The sequence below is a fragment of the Nicotiana tabacum genome, unplaced genomic scaffold (assembly GCF_000715075.1).
Source record: "Nicotiana tabacum cultivar K326 unplaced genomic scaffold, ASM71507v2 Un00001, whole genome shotgun sequence".
NCBI lineage: Eukaryota > Viridiplantae > Streptophyta > Magnoliopsida > Solanales > Solanaceae > Nicotiana > Nicotiana tabacum.
The window spans coordinates 1,494,872-1,502,212 of NW_027438239.1; the positions used below are offsets into that span (position 1 = coordinate 1,494,872).

The window sequence follows — 7,341 nt, forward strand, 5'->3', positions numbered from 1 at the left end:
GCCATAAAATAGGACCTTAGGAACCATAGTCACCACATCGCCATGATCTTTCCTAATGTTTCGCATTTTTTGGCCAAAAAACTAGAATTCCGCCCGGTTCCCATATTTTTGTGTGCTACAACGCTTTCCAAGTGGTCCCGGGATCCACGGACACCGATCGCCTAAAATTTTCCGGGCCATCAAATATGACCTAAGGAACCATAGTAACTTCCCCGCCATGATCGTTCCTCATTTATTGCGATTTCCGGCAAAAACACTAGAATTCCGCCCGATTCCCATATTTTCGTGTGCTATAGCCCACGCCTTCCGAGTGGGCCAGCCCCCCCGGACTCGGATCATCTAAACTTTATTCGGGCCATCAAATAAGACCTAAGGACCATAGACACCTCCCCACCATGATCATTCCTCATTGTTTGCATTTTTTGGCTAAAAAACTATAATTCCGTCTGATTCCCATATTTTCCTATGCTATAATTGCCCACGCCTTCCCAATGCGTAGGGACCCCCGGACCCCGATCGCCTAAAATTTTTCCGGACCATCAAATACGACCATTTGCTATAGTCCACGCCTTCCGAGTGGTCCCGGGAACCCCGGACCCCTATCGCCTAAAACTTTTCCAGCCATCAAATACGACCTAAGGTATCACAGTCACCTCCCCGCCATGATCGTTCTTCATGTTTTGCGTTTTTCGGCCAAAACACTAGAATTCCGCCCGATTACCATATTATTGTGTGCCCACGCCTTCGAGTGGGCTGAGCCCCCCGTACTCGGATCGCCTAAAGTTTTTTCGGGCCATAAAATAGGACCTTAGGAACCATAGTCACCACCTCGCCATGATCTTTCCTAATTTTTCGCATTTTTCGGCCAAAAAACTAGAAATCCGCCCGGTTCCCATATTTTTGTGTGCTATAGACAACGCTTTCCAAGTGGTCCCGGGATCCCCGGACATCGATCGCCTAAAATTTTTCCGGGCCATCAAATACGACCTAAGGAACCATAGTAACTGCCCCGCCATGATCGTTCCTCATTTATTGCGATTTCCGGCAAAAACACTAGAATTCCGCCCGATTCCCATATTTTCCTGTGCTATAGCCCACGCCTTCCGAGTGGGCCAGCCCCCCCGGACTCGGATCATCTAAATTTTATTCGGGCCATCAAATAAGACCTAAGGACCATAGACACCTCCCCACCATGGTCATTCCTCATTGTTTGCATTTTTTGGCTAAAAAACTATAATTCCATCCCATTCCCATATTTTCCTATGCTATAATTGACCACGCCTTCCCAATGGGTAGGGACCCCCGGACCCCGATCGCCTAAAATTTTTCCGGACCATCAAATACGACCTAAGGAACCATAGTCACCATTCTGCAATGAATTTTCCTAGTTTTTTGCGTTTTTCAGCGAAAAAACTAGAATTCCGCCCGATTCCCATATTTTCATGTGCTATAGCTCACACCTTCCGAGTGGGCCGGTCCCCCTGACTCGGAACGTCTAAAAATTTTTTTGGGCAATTAAATACGACCTAAGGAACAATAGTCACCGCCCCGCCATGAACGTTCCTCAATTTTTGCATTTTTCGGCCAAAAAATTAGAATTCTGCCCGATTCCCATATTTTCGTGTGCTATAGCTTAGGCCTTCAAAGTGATCCCAGGACCCCCAGACCACGATCGCCTAAAAATTTTCAAGGCCATCAAATATGACCTAAGAAACCATAGTCATCGCCCTGCCCTGATCGTTCCTCATATTTTGCGTTTTTCGGCCAAAAAACTAGAATTCCGCCCGATTCCCATATTTTCGTGTGCTATAGCCCACGCCTTCCGAATGGGCCGGGCCTCCTAAACTCGGATCACCTAAATTTTTTTCGGGCCATCAAATAAGACCTAAGGAACCATAGTCACCTCCCCGCCAAGATCGTTCCTCATTGTTTATATTTTTCGGCCAAAAAACTAGAATTCCGCACGATTCCCATATTTTCATGTGCTATAATAGCCCACGCCTTCCCAATGTGTAGGGCCCCCCGGAGCCGGATCGCCTAAAAATTTTTCGGGCCATCAAATACGAGCTAAGGAACCAAAGTCACAGCCCCTCCATGACCTTTCCTCATTTTTTACATTTTATGACCAAAAAACTAGAATTCCGCCTGATTCCCATATTTTCGTGTGTTATAGCCCATGCCTTCCAAGTGGACCCGGGACTCCCGGACCCCGATCCCCTAAAATTTTTCGGGCCATCAAATACTACCTAAGGAACCATAGTCACCGCCCCGCCATGATCGCTCCTCATTTCATGCATTTTACGGCGAAAAAACTAGAATTCTGCCCGATTCCCTTATTTTCGTGTGCTATAACCCATGCCTTTCAAGTGGTCCCGGGACCCTTGAACCCCGATCTCCTAAAATTTTTCCATACCATCAAATACGACCTAAGGAACCATAGTCACCGCCCCGCAATGATCGTTCCTCATTTTTTGCATTTTTCGGCGAAAAAACTAGAATTCCGCATGATTCCCATATTTTCGTGTGTTATAGCCCATGCCTTCCAAGTGGTCCAGAGAACCCTGGACCTCGATCGCCTATTATTTTTCCGGGCCATCAAATACTATTTAAGGAACCATAGTCACCGTCCAGCCATGATCGTTCCTCATTTTTTGCATTTTACAGCCAAAAAACTAGAATTCCGCCCGATTCCCATATTTTCGTGTGCTAGCCCACGCCTTCCAAGTGGTCCCTGGACCCCCGGACCCCGATCTCCTAAAATTTTTCGGGCCATCAAATACGACCTAAGGAACCATAGTCACCGCCCCGCCATGATCGTTCCTCATTTTTTGCATTTTACGGCCAAAAAACTAGAATTTCGCCCGATTCCTATATTTTCATATGCTATATCCCACGCCTTCCGAGAAAGTCGGGCACCCCCAGAATCGGATCGCCTAAAAATTTTCGGGTCATCAAATACGACCTAAGGAACCATAGTCACGGTCCCGCCATGACCGTTCCTCGTGTTTTTGCCTTTTACGGCCAAAAAACTAGCATTTCGCCTGATTCCCATTTTTTCGTGTGCTATAGCCCATGCCTTCCGAGTTGGCACGGGCCCCCCGGAACCGGATCTCCTAAAATTATTCCAGGCCATTAAATACAGCCTAAAGAACCATCATCACCACCCCGCTATGATCGTTCCTCATTTTTTGCAATTTTAGCCAAAAAAGTAGAATTCCGCCCGATTCCCATATATTCATGTGCTATAGCCCACGCCTTCCAAGTGGGTCGGGGTCCCCGGACTCCGATCCCCTAAAATTTTTCCGGACCATCAAATACGACCTAAGGAACCATAGTCACCGCCCAGCCAAGATCGTTACTCATGTTTTGCGTTTTAATGGCCAAAATATTAGAATTCCACCCGATTCCCATATTTTCGTGTGAGCCCACGCCTTCCAAGTGCTCCCGGGACCCCCGGACCACGATCGCCTAAAACATTTTTGGGCCATCAAATACAACCTAAAGAACCATAGTCACCCCCCTCCATGATCGTTCCTTATTTATTTGCATTTTACGGCCAAAAAACTAGAATTCCGCCCGATTCCCATATTTTCGTGTGCATAGCCCACGCCTTCCAAGTGGTCCCGGGAACCCCCAACCCCGACTGCCTAAAATTTTTCTAGGCCATCAAATATGACCTAAGGAACCATAGTCAACGCCCAGCCATGATCGTTCCTCATGTTTTGCGTTTTAATGGCCAAAAAACTAGAATTCCACCTGATTCCCATATTTTCGTGTGCTATAGCCCACGCCTTCCAAGTGCTCCCGGGACTCCCGGACCCCGATCGCCTAAAAGTTTTCTGGGCCATCAAATACGACCTAAGGAACCATTGCCACCACCCCGCCATGATCGTTCCTCATTTATTTGCATTTTACGGCCAAAAAACTAGAATTCCGCCCGATTCCCATATTTTCGTGTGCTTGATTGTGAGGTATGCCCGAGTGGCAAGAGTAGTTGTGGGGTTTTCCCCAGGGGCTGTATATGAGTGATGTTTTGCCCGAGGGGCTGTTTATGATATCATCATTTTTACTCACTTTTGCATTGAGCCTTCGTTTGAAAAACTGTTGGAAAATATCTTTAAATAATTTTTACTGGAACTGTGTTTAAACGAGATGATTGATTCAAATCCTGATTTTAAAAGCATGTGGTATTTTACTGAGATTTCCTGATATGAATGTTATATGCTTTATTGCTCGTCACTAATGCTCAGTCTTTATTTATTGTTGTTACTTACTGAGTTGGCGTACTCACGTTACTCCATAAACTTTGTGTGCAGATTCAGGTATAGCTGGACATGATAGCGGTTATTGAGTGTTCTGGTTGCAGGTTTTCTTGGAGATAGCAAGGTAGCTGTTTGGCGATCGCATCCCCTGCTCTTCTCCCTCTTATCTTCCTCTAGTTGTATTTAGCTATTTTTCAGGCTGAGTTAGCCTTGATATCGTTAGACAGATTGTAGCAGATGATCATGACTAGTGACACCCCGATGTCGGGCTTTTCTTTTTCGCACTTATGTTTTTCTTTGATTTGAACTCTTTAAATGGAAGTTTCATGTTAAATAACCTTGAAATTATCTTTAAAATGAAAATATCGATTTGTTTTGGAAATAAATCGGCTTGCCTAGTTCCACGATAGATGTCATCACGACAGGGGTTAGTTTTGGGTCGTGACAATCACTGCCACTTGTTTCAAAGGGACAAAGAGAGCTGAGGGGGAGGAGGATAAGATTTTTCATTCACAATGGCAGAAATCAGTACATTTGTCTTTCGAAATAAGCAGCACTGCAGCAGGTACAACATCTGCAAGCCTATTCGTTACAGAAGTTCACTTGCAATCTCTAGCACAAGGGTATGGATCTATACGCTGAAATCCTGCTCTATCAAAGTACCAATCCCCAACAGCTTCCGCAAGTGTCTGCACAGATAAAATGTTACAACAAATTCTGTTATTAACTCATAAATATTAATAAAACAGGTGAACTATAAGATTCAAAACATAAAGTGCATACACTCAAACTTTATATGGAAGAAAGATCACCTTATGAAGTAATCTTGGAGAGATAGGACTGAACCAGAAATTAGTTGACAGAATTGCACCATGAGAATGGCAAGACGTGATGAAATAACCCCTCGTAAAACAAGGGGTTAGTCCCTCAAATGCCTTCAAGAACTCCACTCCAAAAGCTATATGAAACAAAAAAGATTTGAGGGGAGATCAAAGAGATTCATTTTACTTTAATTTATGTGATTGGATTTGGAAGGTATGCATTAGTTAATCACCAGAGCAGTGCTAAGCTTGAATAATTAAACGCTGGCTGAATGTGCAGTTACTTATTTGTTTCTTGCATTGCTCCCAGACAAGTTCAGGATCAAGGTATTTGGGAACCAAAGTGTTATTAATCTGTGCTGCATATCAGAATGAAACTTTTTAGATTATAAAAAGCTAAAGAGTTAATAACAACTCTCTGACACATCTTTTGAATATCCAAAGTACCAGAGATTGTCCTCCTGCAAAAATCATGAAATGTGCCAATGGCAGAGACATAAATGAAACAACAATAGAGTTAATAGAACACAAAGTATCATATTCTTGAGATCACATAATGTATAATAAGAAGAGCTCACCCATTTATGAAGAACCCTGCATCTGCAACACATTTATTGCTTCATCATCATGTTCCTACTTCTCAGAAAGAATGTTAGTTTCATCAAAAACTACATGTATGCTTTGTTCTACACACATAGTTATTTTTTATCAATCTTATAAGCTTTACTATGTGAAGAATATCCCAAGAATACTCCCTCATCACTTCTAGGATCAAACTTACCTAGGGAGTCTTTACCATTATTATATACAAAGCACTTGCATCCAAATGCCCTAAGATGGGATATGTTTGGCTTTCTCCCTTTAATTAACTCATGGGGAGTCTTCTCACCAAGAGGTCTAGTCATGCACATAGTTATGATATAACATGCAGTGTTCACAACTTCTGTCTAGAAACTATGGGGCAGTTTACTAGAAAGAAGCATAGTCCTAGCCATATATCCAAGTATCCTATTCCTTTTTTCAACTACTCCATTTTGTTAAGGAGTCCTAGGAGCAGAAAAATTATGATCTATGCCATGTTCATCACAATATTCAGCAAATTGAGCATTCTCAAATTCAGTACCATGATCAGACCTAATTGATGCAAGTTGATTACCTAGTTGTTTATGAGTTTTTCTAACAAAAGAAGTAAACATATCAAATGCTTCATCTTTAGATGTTAAAAACAATGTCCAAGTAAACCTACAATAATCATCAACAAGCACCATCACATATCTCTTACCACCTCTATTTAATGTTCTCATTGGACCACAAAGATCCACATCGACCAGTTCCATCGCCCTGGTGGTGCTTACCACTTTCTTGCTTTTAAAAGAGGATCTTACCTGCTTCCCCCTTGCACAAGCTTCACAAACTTTATTTTCCTTGAACTTATTGTTAGGCAGCCCTATCACCAAGTCTTTGGAGACTAGTTTGTTGAGTTGACTTAGACTGGCATGTCCAAGTCTCTTGTGCCAAAGGAGGGGATCATAATCCAACACACATAAGCAAGTGAGTTCATTTTTTGAAAGTGTGGACAGATCTACAACATATATGTTGTTCACTCTTTTTCCCTGCAAAACTATCTTGTCAGTGGTAAGATTAATCACAAAGCATTTGGTAGATATGAAGTGTACTATGTTACCTCTATCACAAAATTATGATACACTTATTAGATTGTACTTCAGTCCGTCTATCAAGTAGACGTTCTCAATAGAGTGAGAATCAATCTTACCTACCTTTTCATCCCCAATGATCTCACATTTGTTCCCATTTCCAATTGAGACATTACCTCTTTTAAGGTCTTGAAGTGAAAGGAACTAGTTCTTATCTCCTGTCATGTGCTTTGAGCAGCCACTATCCGTGTACCATATTTGGCTTCTCCCCTTCACTTAGACCTGCAAAAAGAAATCAGGGGTTAGTCTTAGGAACCCAAACTAGTTTGAGTCCCTTTCTATAGGCAAACGGATGAATCAAATTCTTTTTAGCCCATCTTGGTATCCTATTCTTCCCTTTAATAAATTCTTTGTTCTTTTGACTTGCCTTTTCTTTTGCAGTGCATTCACTTTTATGTGACCTATTTTACCGCAATGTGTGCAAATCGGGTTCTCAGGAAGTGTGATATACTTACTTTTAGGATCCCACGTAGGTGCCAGGTTCGCAAAGCCAAGTCCTCTTCTGTTGCTAATATGGTGTTCTTGTAGCCAAGAAAGTGCATC

At 42.7% G+C, this 7,341-nt stretch overlaps 1 long non-coding RNA gene across 1 annotated transcript; it reads right to left on the reverse strand.

The window, feature by feature from the left end:
* Positions 1 to 4,750: 4,750 nt before the first annotated feature.
* On the reverse strand, positions 4,751 to 5,320 carry LOC142178833 (uncharacterized). Its single transcript, XR_012707044.1, has 2 exons — positions 5,075 to 5,320; positions 4,751 to 4,951 (listed from the first exon to the last, which is right to left on the reverse strand). It is a non-coding gene; the product is annotated as an uncharacterized LOC142178833 (long non-coding RNA).
* Positions 5,321 to 7,341: the final 2,021 nt, after the last annotated feature.